The following is an 11834-nucleotide window of genomic DNA, read 5'->3' as shown; positions in this document are numbered from 1 at the left end:
CTAGCTTCATGTGAACAGAGTAAGGAACTCTACATATGAAAATATTCTCAGAAGGCATCTTCTAACTACAATAACATCTCATATATATCAGGGGCTGAAAGCTTTTATAGAGTAAGAAAAAAAGAAATTGCAGCCCCTTACAAATGAACCAAGGTTTGAAAGCATTCCTTCAAAAATAAGGGATACACTTCTCCCTACCACATCCCTTTTCCTCCAAACCCAAGGGCCTGGTCTCATGGATTTGTATCACATGAATAGGACTCACGAAAAATATACATGGATTAGTCAAGTTCTATTTAATATTTATTGTCCTTAAACAGAACCTCACCCCATAATATTATATATTCTCCATACCCAGAGTTCTTAAAAACCTGTAGCTCTTTCTAATTTCCTTTTACTCCATCCTTGCATTATGACCCCATAGTGTTAATGGCATCCTTCAACACCAGTCGTTCTCCTCTAGTACAAAGTTCTTCCCCACTGCTCCCTTTTGTCTACATATAGTTTTTCTTCTCCAAATTGATCTAATCTAAAGACCTCCAAACACAGAACAGAATTCTGAAAACTGTCTACTGGTAACTCCCTTTGCAAGCCTTTCTTTTCAGATGAGTAGAAATATTTAAAACAAACAACAAAAGTCCTTGGCTAAAGATGTGTTGATGAGTAGGTCTATGGACACAGATTTGTCTAAAAGCAGAGATGGAGTCCACCCTGCTTTTGTCTACTATTCCTATATTTCTGAAAAATATTACACATAATTTCTACAGAGAACAGTACAGTGGGATGCAGCTTTGCAAAGTGCAACCAGTAGTCAATAGGAGATGACGTAGAGACTGTAGGAGATTCTTGGAAGTGAATTCTTTTGTCAAATCATAGGCAACCTAACATTTCTCTTAACATATGAATTGGTTATAAAAATGGGCTTTTAGCGCTAATTCAATCAAGTGCCCTTGAAGAGTTGGCCTTTGTTTCCTTGATGAAATTAGGAGTCCTTGATAACCTCCTTTCTTCAAGGGAAAGCCTAGTTTACATTGATTTGAGTGACATGTTTATGTCATCAGACACTTTTAGACCATGTGGGTTTAAGTCATATTTTGTGATGCTTTTAGGTCACATGGGAGAGTCACATGTATGACTCACCTTTGACCCTGAATAAGATTATATAAACCCAGAGGTTGGCATTGTCCCTTGAGGCTCTCACTCCTGGAGGAGTGTTGCCATGGGATTCTGGGCCACCTCTCTAAGAGCCTCCTGGATTGTCAACTGAAATGTTAATGGTTTCTTGGTAATTAAGAATTGCATTTGGTCTGTTTATGGTGTATGTTTGTAATTTGTTTGTATTTGCTCTGAAGTTCAGGGTGCTGGCTTTTTGACCTGAACTAAGTGAATGATATTCATATGTTGCATTGAAATAAGATTGTTAACCCCCTAACATTACTTTCCTTAGTAAAGTAGATCAAAAGAGGTAGCATCCTTGTTGTTGGGCTTTTGTTGGTCTTTCACCCCCACAGCAGCTGGTAGCCGAATTGTTGCAACAACATACAGTCTTGAATTTTAGCTGATCATTGAACATCTCAAAACTGGATTTCTGATAACTCAAAAATGGATCTCTCACATATTATTTCAACATGTCCCAAGTGAATTCATTATATATTTTCTCTCCTTTTCCTAAATCCAATTACTGTTGCAAGTGCCACCATTTTGCCACTCACCCAGATTTATACCCTTGGCATTATTCTAGACTCCTTACACTTTCTCACAATCCACACATATCCCCCATCAAATCTGTTGTCAAGGACTGTTGATTTTACCTTCACAACATCTCAGAAATATTCCACCTTATCTCCTCTGGCACTATTATCTTCCTGGGGCAGACTATTACCCTCTAAAGCTTGGAGTATCATTAATAGTCTGCTACTTGGTGTACCTGCTTCAGGGATTATTATACTCCCTTCCATCTTCCACTTAGCCTTCAAAATGTTCTTCTAAAAGCATACCTCTGACTCCATCTCTCTGTCTCTGCTCTCTCTCTCTCTCTCTCTCTCTCTCTCTTTCTCTCTCTCTCTCTCTCTCACACACACACACACACACACATGCACACACACACTAAAACCTACTTAATAAACATCAGTGGCTCCTGTGCCAAATGATAGTCTAAGAAATAAAGTCATGGGCATGATTAAGTGCTTTATTACTTAGGTTAATGGTTAACAATAAATTGAAGTCACTGGTCTGTCTTGATTATGAAAGACACCATCTGAGGGTCACAGGGACCTATAAATCCAGGTTTGTCTTCTTTCTGATTGACCTGAGAGTACGTCATTGATAAGGATAAAGGTATGCAAAACATAAGCTTGCCAAGAAGACTGTTTTATGGAGAATTCACACAGGGCATGCATTCACATGTTTTGTAACAATTCGACTAGCTGTCACTGTGGCTGTGCGAAACCAACAACATCCAGCACAAAGAATGCTGCAAGCCCAGGTTCTTTTGATCTGCTTTACTAAGAAGGCAGTGTTAAGGAGTTAACAATCTTACTTTAATCCAACATACAAATATTCACTCAGCTCAGGGGGAAAGGACAGCACCCTGAACTTCAGAGCAAACACAAACAAATTACAAACATCAACAGACAGATCTCATCTGATTTAAATCTTGATTCATAGTTACCAGAGTTTAACAAAGTCCAAACATCCAGGTTTACAAGCTGGAGGGCTTTTAACTACAGGTGCCTGGAGTTTCCACGTCAGCACACCACCAAGGTGAGATCCCCAAGCAAATAGCTCTGTCTTCTCTTTTTATGCACTCTTTAGCCATCATCAAATGCTATCTGAGCGACCAGAACTTAAGCTCTAGAGTTAGCAACTTCCTTTAGGGCCCACATGACATAAAATCATCACAAAAATGGCACTTAAACCCACATGGTCTAAAAGCCTCTGATGTCGCAAACATGCCACTCAAACTCACATAAACTAGGCTCTCCCTTGAGGCAAGGAGGTCATCAAAGACTCCTAATTTAATCAAGGTAACAAAGGCCAAACTCTTCAAGGGCACTCTGTTGAATAAGTGCTAAGAGCCCATCTTGATTTCCAATACACTCTACCCCTTCCAGATCCATGGCCTAACAAAAACCTAAATTAAATGGCCATGGATCCTGGAGCAAATAGAAGCATTACACATTGTGATCCAATCAGGCAGGAAACTAAAATATATCATTCACAACAAAGCAAAACATATTGTTCAAAGCCATTTCCAAATACTTGTTCCAATTCAAACGCCCACGCCTAGGTCAAAGCAAGTGAATGTCTTCAATCAATCATTCCCAAAATACTTGTTTACAATTCAAATGTCCACCCATAGGTCAAAACAAGTTAATCTCTTTGGCTTATACAGAATGTCCAAATAAAGTATTTCTTGAGGGTAGGTCTTTCACCCCACACTACATTTGCAGGTGTCCTCTTGGTACCCAAAGTCCCAATTCAAAGAAAAGTTCACACAAATTTCTGTGGGGGGGTCTGTCCACTCCACGCTGTTCCAGCCCCCTCTTCCAAGTCCTGAGGGATGGCTGGGTAACAAAGCCAACAGAGTGGGGTCCCTGGGGGTCCAAGGCACTTCCCCCACCCCACCATAAATCAATCCAACCCTCCGCCCTGAGTCCCAAGTAATCCCAGCGGAAGGGGCCAAAAAGGCACACTCAGCTCCTTGCTGCAAAGTTTCCAACTTGCCCCAGGGCTGAACTCTAAGCTCCTGGCTTCCTGGTCATTTACCTCCAGCTGACCAAGCCTGGCTTCTGCCAGAATCCCAGTGTAGGTGGTTCCCACCTTTGTGCTCACCTCACCAAAATCAGCTGAAAGGCAGCTCACAGCTCTCACCTTTTCAAAGTTCTTATGCAGGCAGTCTTCTGCTCTGTTTGGGTCAATATGTCGGCAGCCACCATCTTCTTCTGCTCTCTCCTCACGATCTGCTCCCACCAAATCTGCACAAAGGCCATTCTCTAATTTTTCTCTCAAGTCTGTACAAAAGCAGTTCTCTGCTCCTGTTTCGAAACTCCTCATAAGATATAGTCTCAAAGCATTCACCCTTTAAACACAGTCCTCCGGAGCTGGGCTTATCAGCTCCAACCCTTGCTCCAGCCATCCAACACTGGGCTTTTTCTCCCACAGTGTTTGCTCTGGTCTGTCTCTTCTGGCATGCTAGTATGGTGGGGAGAGGGAAGGAGGGATTATCTCCTGTTCTCCAGGGGCTCCATAAAACCATAGCCACTCCAAGTACAAAGAGCAATCCAAAAACTGGGAAACATTGAACCACCCCAAAACACCATACTTTCCTTTTAAAATGCAGATCTTGCCATGACTATGCCATTTAGGGTCTATTGGGATCATAAAGAAGGCACTGGCCAAATCAATAACTGCATACCAAGTCTCTTCATGTTTCTGCATTCTCTCTGTTAAAGGAACAGTATCTAGAACAGCAGCATACAGGAGAGTAGTCACTTTGTTCAGCTGTCTATAATCTACTGTCATCCTCCATATTCCATCTGACTTTTGAACTGGCCAGATAGGATTATTCCATTGAGTGGTTGTAGGGACTAACACTTCTGTTTCAACTCATTCTTTTATATTACTGGCAATCTCATCTTGCCCACCTGGTACAAGATATTGCATCAAAGTAATAACTTCAGAAGGTTCAGGCAAAGTGATTGCATCCATCTTTATTTTCCCCACTAAGACTTCATTAATGCCTATTTTCCTCACAGCAAATTGCTATTTCCCTTCAGGTAAATTCAAGATCGTACCCTTCAATACAACTATTCCAATGATGTATTGAGAAATCGGCACAATGACCACAGTATATTCTTTCTTGGGCAATTGCCAAATTTTCATCATTAATTTAACTTGTCGGGCTTATATTTCAGCCCATACTAATCTTGTGATGGTAATAAGAGTTTCATGTCTGAAGTTGTCCAGATTCCCATAGATAAGGGTGGCCTCTGCCCCAGTGTTTATTAATTCCCTAGTTGCCATACTTGACACATTTTTCCAATATATGGTCAAGTTAATGTGGGGTGTGCAATCCAGCCTGTGTATTTCCTTAATTTGGACTGAGTCTTGGCCTGTTTCTTAATATCTCCTAACATGTGAATCACTTGGGTGTGAGGGTTCAGGGTCTGTAGCATCTACAGGGGCAGTTCTTATTTCCCTATTTCATCTGTTATCAGTCCTTTATCTTGGTACATTTTGTACAGTTCATTGGTTGGAAAGTCATCTATTATTTCAAAGTCTACCCCTGCTCTCAATAGAGCAGTGAACATTTCTTTTCTGGTCAGTCTATTTTGGCACCAAATTTGCTGGCTATTCACTCTCCTCTCCTGAGGAGATCTATCCCTTCCCCAGTCTCCTAAGTAATTTAACTGAAATCTTATCTATCACCACTGAAAGATGGCTCCCTACTTCCTCAAGTAACAGAGTCAAAATTAGGTGTTTATAAGCAGGAGGAGCTGTCCTAACTATTAAATTCCTCTATGGGACTCCCAAGGGATCATTGTAATACATATTTGGAGTTCCTGTAATGATAGCAGTCTTTGTTACCTCCTCATTTTGTTTTATTATACAATCTCTAAGTGAATACCAAGGTTTATTCCCAGTGGGCCACATAGAATCAGTAGGATATTTTTTATTACATCCCTCAGCAGCTAACACCAACAGACTAGTTCTGCTATCACCATCCTCTTGCTGATGATATTTCCTAAATGCTTGCTGAACTATGGGATCATGGCTGATACCTATGACTCTCATCCAATCCACCCTATCTACTAATATTCCACTGGCCCCTTGATCACTGAGTCTTACCATCCAAGATATTAATGATTCTCTCATTCTTTGGGTGAATCTACTCAAAATGTCTATGATCTCTTGCTATGAAAAATCTTCCAGAATTTAACACATAACTGAATTGTCACCTTGGATTTCTGTACTCCTCCTTTGGATGGGACAGATGTCTATCTCTCATTCTTTACATGAGGGACATTCTGAACCCTAGTAGCATTTTGTGCCTCAGCCCCTGACATTGTCTCATTTTCTCTACACTCCCTTCCCCTGCCACCATGGCAAGGACAAAGCAGGCAGTCAGGCTCAACCTGGGCTCAGTTGAAATGCATTCTTGGCCTATTTAGCCTCCTGTTGTTCCTAGGCATGTTAACAGAAAAATTGTCATTTGAGTCAGTAGACTCTTTTTTTTCTCTCCATTTTTTTACTTAATATATATAGTTTTCAGCATTGATTTTCACAAGAGTTTGAATTACAAATTTTCTCCCCATTTCTACCCTCCCCCCCACTCCAAGAAGGCATATATTCTGGTTGCCCTGTTCCCCAGTCAGCCCTCCCTTCTGTCACCCCACTCCCCTCTCATTCCCTTTTCCCTTTCTTTCTTGAGGGCAAGATAAATTTCTATGCCCCATTGCCTGTGTATCTTATTTTCCAGTTGCATGCAAAAACTTTTTTTTTGAACATCTGTTTTTAAAACTTTGAATTCCAAATTCTCTCCTCTCTTCCCTTCCCACCCATCCTCCCTAAAAACTCAAGCTATTTAGCATAAGCCACATGCGTATCATTATGTATGACCCTTCCACAATACTCATGTTGTGAAAGACTCACTATATTTTGTTCCTTCCTAATTTATCCACCTTTATTGAATTTTCTCCCTTGACCCTGTCCCCTTATGCAAGTGTTTGTTTTTGATTACCTCCACCCCATCTGCTCTCCCTTCTATCATCCCCCCCCCTTTCTTATCTTCTTCTTCCTCCTTTCTTCCTGTGGGGTAAGTTACCCAATTGAGTATGTATGGTATTCCCTCCTCAGGTCAAATCTGATGAGAGCAAGATTCACTCATTCCCCTTCATCTGACTTCTCTTCTCCTTCTACAGAACTGCTTTTTCTTGCCACTTTTATGCAAGATAATTTACCCCATTCTATCTCTACCTATCTCCCTCTCTCAATATATTCCTCTCTCATCTTTTAATTTGATTTTATTTCTTTTAGATATAATCTCTTCATCTTCAACTCAGCCTGTGCCCTCTCTCTCTCTCTCTCTCTCTCTCTCTCTCTCTCTCTCTCTGTCTATATATATATATATATATATATATATATATATATATATACACACATATATATGTATATATAAATAAATATATACATACATAGACACTCATATATACATATTTATACTTAAACATATATATCTACACACATACACACACACATATATATAGATAGATAGATATAGATAGATATATAGATAGATAGATAGATAGATATTCATATTCCTTTCAGTTACCCTAATACTGAGGTCTCATGAATCATACACATCATTTTTCCAAGTAGGAATGTAAACAAAACAGTTCAACTTTAGTAAGTCCCTTGCAATTTCTTTTTCTTGTTCTTTTTCTTGATTACCTTTACATGCTTCTCTTGATTCTTGTGTTTGAAAGTTAAATTTTCTAGTCAGCTCTGGTCTTTTCACTGAGGAAGCTTGAAAATCCTATATTTTATTGAAAATCCATATTTTGCCTTGGAGCATGATACTCAGTTTTGTCGTGTAGGTGATTCTTGGTTTTAATCCTAGCTCCACTGACCTCCGCAATATCATATTCCAAGCCCTGTGATCTCTTAATGTAGAAGCTGCTCGATCTTGGGTTATTCTGACTGTGTTTCCAAAATACTCAAATTGTTTCTTTCTGACTGCTTGTAGTATTTTCTCCTTGATCTGGGAGCTCTGGAATTTGGCAACAATATTCCTAGGAGATTTCTTTTTGGGATCTATTTGAGAAGGTGATCGGTGGATTCTTTCAATTTCTATTTTGCCCTGTGGCTCTAGAATATCAGGGCAGTTCTCCTTGATAATTTCTTGAAAGATGATATCTAGGCTCTTTTTTTTGATCATAGCTTTCAGGTAGTCCAATAATTTTTAAATTATCTCTCTTGGATCTATTTTCCAGGTAAGGGGTTTTTCCAATGAGATATTTTGCATTGTCTTCCATTTTTTCATTCCTTTGGTTCTGTTTTATAATATCTTTATTTCTGATAAAGTCACTAGCTTCCACTTGCTCCAATCTAATTTGTAAGGTAGTATTTTTTTCAGTGGTCTTTTGGACCTCCTTTTCCGTTTGGCTAATTCTGCCTTTCAAGTCATTCTTCTTCTCATTGGCTTTTTGGAGTTAGTCTATTTTTTTAATTGAGTTAGTCTATTTTTTTAAGGTGTCGTTTTCTTCAGTGTATTTTTCAGCATTTTTTTCGTCTCCTTTAGCAAGTCATTGACTTGTTTTTCATGGTTTTCTCGTATCCTTCTCATTTCTCTTCCCAATTTTTCCTCCACTTCTCTAACTTGCTTTTCCAAATCCTTTTTGAGCTCTTCCATGGCCTGAGACCAATTCATGTTTTTCTTGGAAGATTTTGTTGTAGGCTGTTTGACTTTGTTGACTTTTTCTGGCTGTATGTTTTGATCTTCTTTGTCACCAAAGTTAAGATTCCAAGATCTGAGACTGAATCTGGGTGCGTTTTCACTGCCGGGCTATATTCCCAACCAACTAACTTGACCCCTGAGTTTTTCAGCAGGGTATGATTGCTTGTAGACTAAAGAGTTCTATGTTCCACACTTGGGGGGATGTGCCAGCTCTGCCACACCAGCACTCCTTTTTCCACAAGAACCCCCAACCCAGACTGGACTTAGATCTTCTGCAGGCTCTTCACTCCTGCTCTGATCCGCCACTTAATTCCTCCCATCAGGTGTGCCTGGGGACAGAAGCAACTGCAGCTGTACTTCTGTAGGTGCCCCACCTCCATTGCCCCCTGGGCAGTAGCCAAACTGAGATCTCCTTCCACTCCAGCAGCTTTTCCCACTAACCTTCTCTGTTGTCTTTGGTGTTTGTGGGTTAAGAAGTCTGGTAACTGCCACAGCTCACTGATTCAGGGTGCTAGGGCCCACACTGCCCGACTCCTCGTCTGGTTGGTCCCTGCCAGCCCCGCTGGGCTCTTCTCCACTCTGCTCTGCTCCGCTCCCAGCTTTGTGCAGGATAGACCTCACCCAGAGACTATCCAGGCTGTCCTGGGCTAGAGCCCTGCTTTCCTCTACTATTTTGTGGTTTCTGCAGTTCTAGAACTGGTTCAGAGCCATTTTTTATAGGGTTTTGGAGGAACTCGGCAGGGAGCTCATGCTAGTCCCTGCTTTTCAGCCACCATATTGGTTCCACCCCCACATAGTGAGTCAGTAGAATCTTGAGCAACAATTTGTTCTCCTGGTATGTGAGATTCCCCTTCTTGCCATGGCATAGGAGTGCCCCCATCTCTTTCACTAAATCTCAATCTTTCATCTACTAGCCAGTAGGCTAATAACGCTATCCAGCTTTGCCTAGATAGTGATGTCCCTGACTGAGTTCTAACCTCTTATAAACATCTTTCCAAATCCCTAGGATCTCCTTTCTGTAGCCTTGGTTACCAGTATTTCCTAGAATAGAAGATCTTGACACTATTCCTCAGAATCATTTTGATGCTCAAATAGCAGTATCATTTTAAAAACTATAATCTTCAAACATTTGAATAAGAAGAAAACATTCTCCTTGGGTTTAGACAGTTTTGGAAAGAATCAGTTGGACTCTTCATTTATTCCTTTGTGCAAAGTACTCTCTCTGGTCATTCCATCATCAGCTACTCCTTAGAAAGGAGTCTTCAAGACAGACTCAATTTTACTGGATCTGGATGTGAAACAAAATTGAGTAAGGCAAAGAGTAAAGCTATGTCTCTTAACATGGTTCATGAATCTGTGCAGATAGACAAAAACAAGTAATAACCAGCACAGATGTTTGATGCTGGATCCTGATGCTCACTGACATTTCTTTCCTTCTTCTATTCAAACTCCTTGGGTGATAGATGGAGGGCTGGACTCTCAAAAACATGATTCCATATGATTATGAGAAAATTCATCAGTTCTTCTTGGAGGAAGAACAGTTACAATTGCAAAGACTGGACAAGGAAGCAGGAGACAACTTGGCAGCTAAGGAGAACAAGGACAGTCAGTCCCAGGAGAACCTTGATCTTCAAATGAAGCAAGAGCAGCAAGCTGTAGAAATGGTTAAGGTAAGTGTTTGAACTAAAAACATAGCATTGTTTCAGACATGAGTATTAGGAGGTATCTTCACTAAAACCTCCAAAATGCTATTGAAAAGGCCAGTTCCATTTTGGCCATTTGACTCTTCCAAATGCATTTGTATTTTTCTGAGTAGCTCTTGGTGGAGATGGAGATTAGCTGAGAAGTAGTACAGTAGGGATCCTCAGAGGGTGAGTGATGAAAACCTGATGGGGCTATGACCTTGCCTCCATGTGGTTCAGAATTTGCATTATGGTAATTTTTGTGCATCCTCAATCTCCAGTATTGGGCTATGATTCCTCAAAGCTAAGCATAATATTGTGTCCTGAGCAAAAAGAAAATAAAAGAAATCAACCAACCAATTAAACATTTTTAAAAGGCTTACTAGGTGCCAGGTACTTTGCTAGTCCCCGGGAATAAAAATCAAAGGGAGTAAAAAATTCTCTCAGCCCAAGAGTTTTTCTTTATTCCTAAAGAGGATAAGAATATTTGCAAAGAAATGCACAAGGAGGAAAAGAAGAATCAATAAAAGTTATCATGGAAGCTAAGACCTTAGAAGCTGAGAATTGGGAAAAGATGGAGGCGATGACAGATTTGAACAAGGTCTTGAAAAAAGGGAACAACACACTGAGGCAGAATTGGGGAGACATTGCATTCTAGGAGGGGGGGGAATGGCCAGGGCAAAGGCTCAGGATGTTTGACAACTTTCTCAAGCATTGGAGGTCACTTTGATTTAAAATGGAGGTTTCAGTAAGACTTGGTTTTTCCTGATGGAGAAGCCCCAGAGGATAGGGATGGTGTTAAGGGGAAAAAGCATGATCTTCAAATAAAATTAGAATGTATGAGATAGAAAATGCAAGGTAAAGTCAGTGTCTCTGTCTTTTCTTTGTGATAAACTTTGTAAGTATGTTGTTTCTTGAAGACTCTTCATGGAAGGAATAGTCAGTGATGGAGAGGGAAGACAAAGTCTAATTGTTTACTAGAAGAGACTTGTATTGATGAACAAACGTAGTAGTATGTTGTTGTTATGGATTCATATTTTCATGCCTAAATGGCTATAGAAGAACTTTATGTTCAAATTATTCTACTAAAATATGGACATGAAGAAGCAGTTTTCTGATGATCTTTGGACAGTTTTGGAGAGAACCTATCCATGCTGCATATTTGAGTACTCTTCCATTAAAAGAAAACTCTACCCCTCTGCTTTTTCATCACTGACTACCCTCCAGGGAAAGTGTCCTCAAGAGACAATGGAACTGAATGAGCTTCAAAGTGGAAAGTTTGGCGGATGCAGATAGAAAAGTTGTGCCTGGCATCATAGCCCGTGAATCTGCCTAGATGGACAAAGTGGATAATAGCTAGCACATGGGTTTGATGCTGGCCCTGATATTTATTGACTCTTCATTTCTTCTCTTTATCCTGATTTCTTTGATTACAGTTGGAAGGCCAGGCTATGAAACAGTCCATTCAGTCTGAATTTGAGAAAACACACAAGTTCTTGTCAGAGCAAAAACACCTCAATCTGCAAAGACTGGAGCTGCAAATAAAAGACAACTTGATGAAGTTTGAGGATAGCATTGCAAAAATCACCCAACACATCCATAATCTGCAAATGTCGATGTCTGAAATAGAGAAAAATTTTGAGAAGCTTCCCATTGAAATACTCCTGGTGAGTGATTGAAAGAAAACCTGAGAA

Source organism: Trichosurus vulpecula, chromosome 6 (assembly GCF_011100635.1).
Source record: "Trichosurus vulpecula isolate mTriVul1 chromosome 6, mTriVul1.pri, whole genome shotgun sequence".
Classification (NCBI taxonomy): domain Eukaryota; kingdom Metazoa; phylum Chordata; class Mammalia; order Diprotodontia; family Phalangeridae; genus Trichosurus; species Trichosurus vulpecula.
This window is presented reverse-complemented; position numbering follows the sequence as displayed.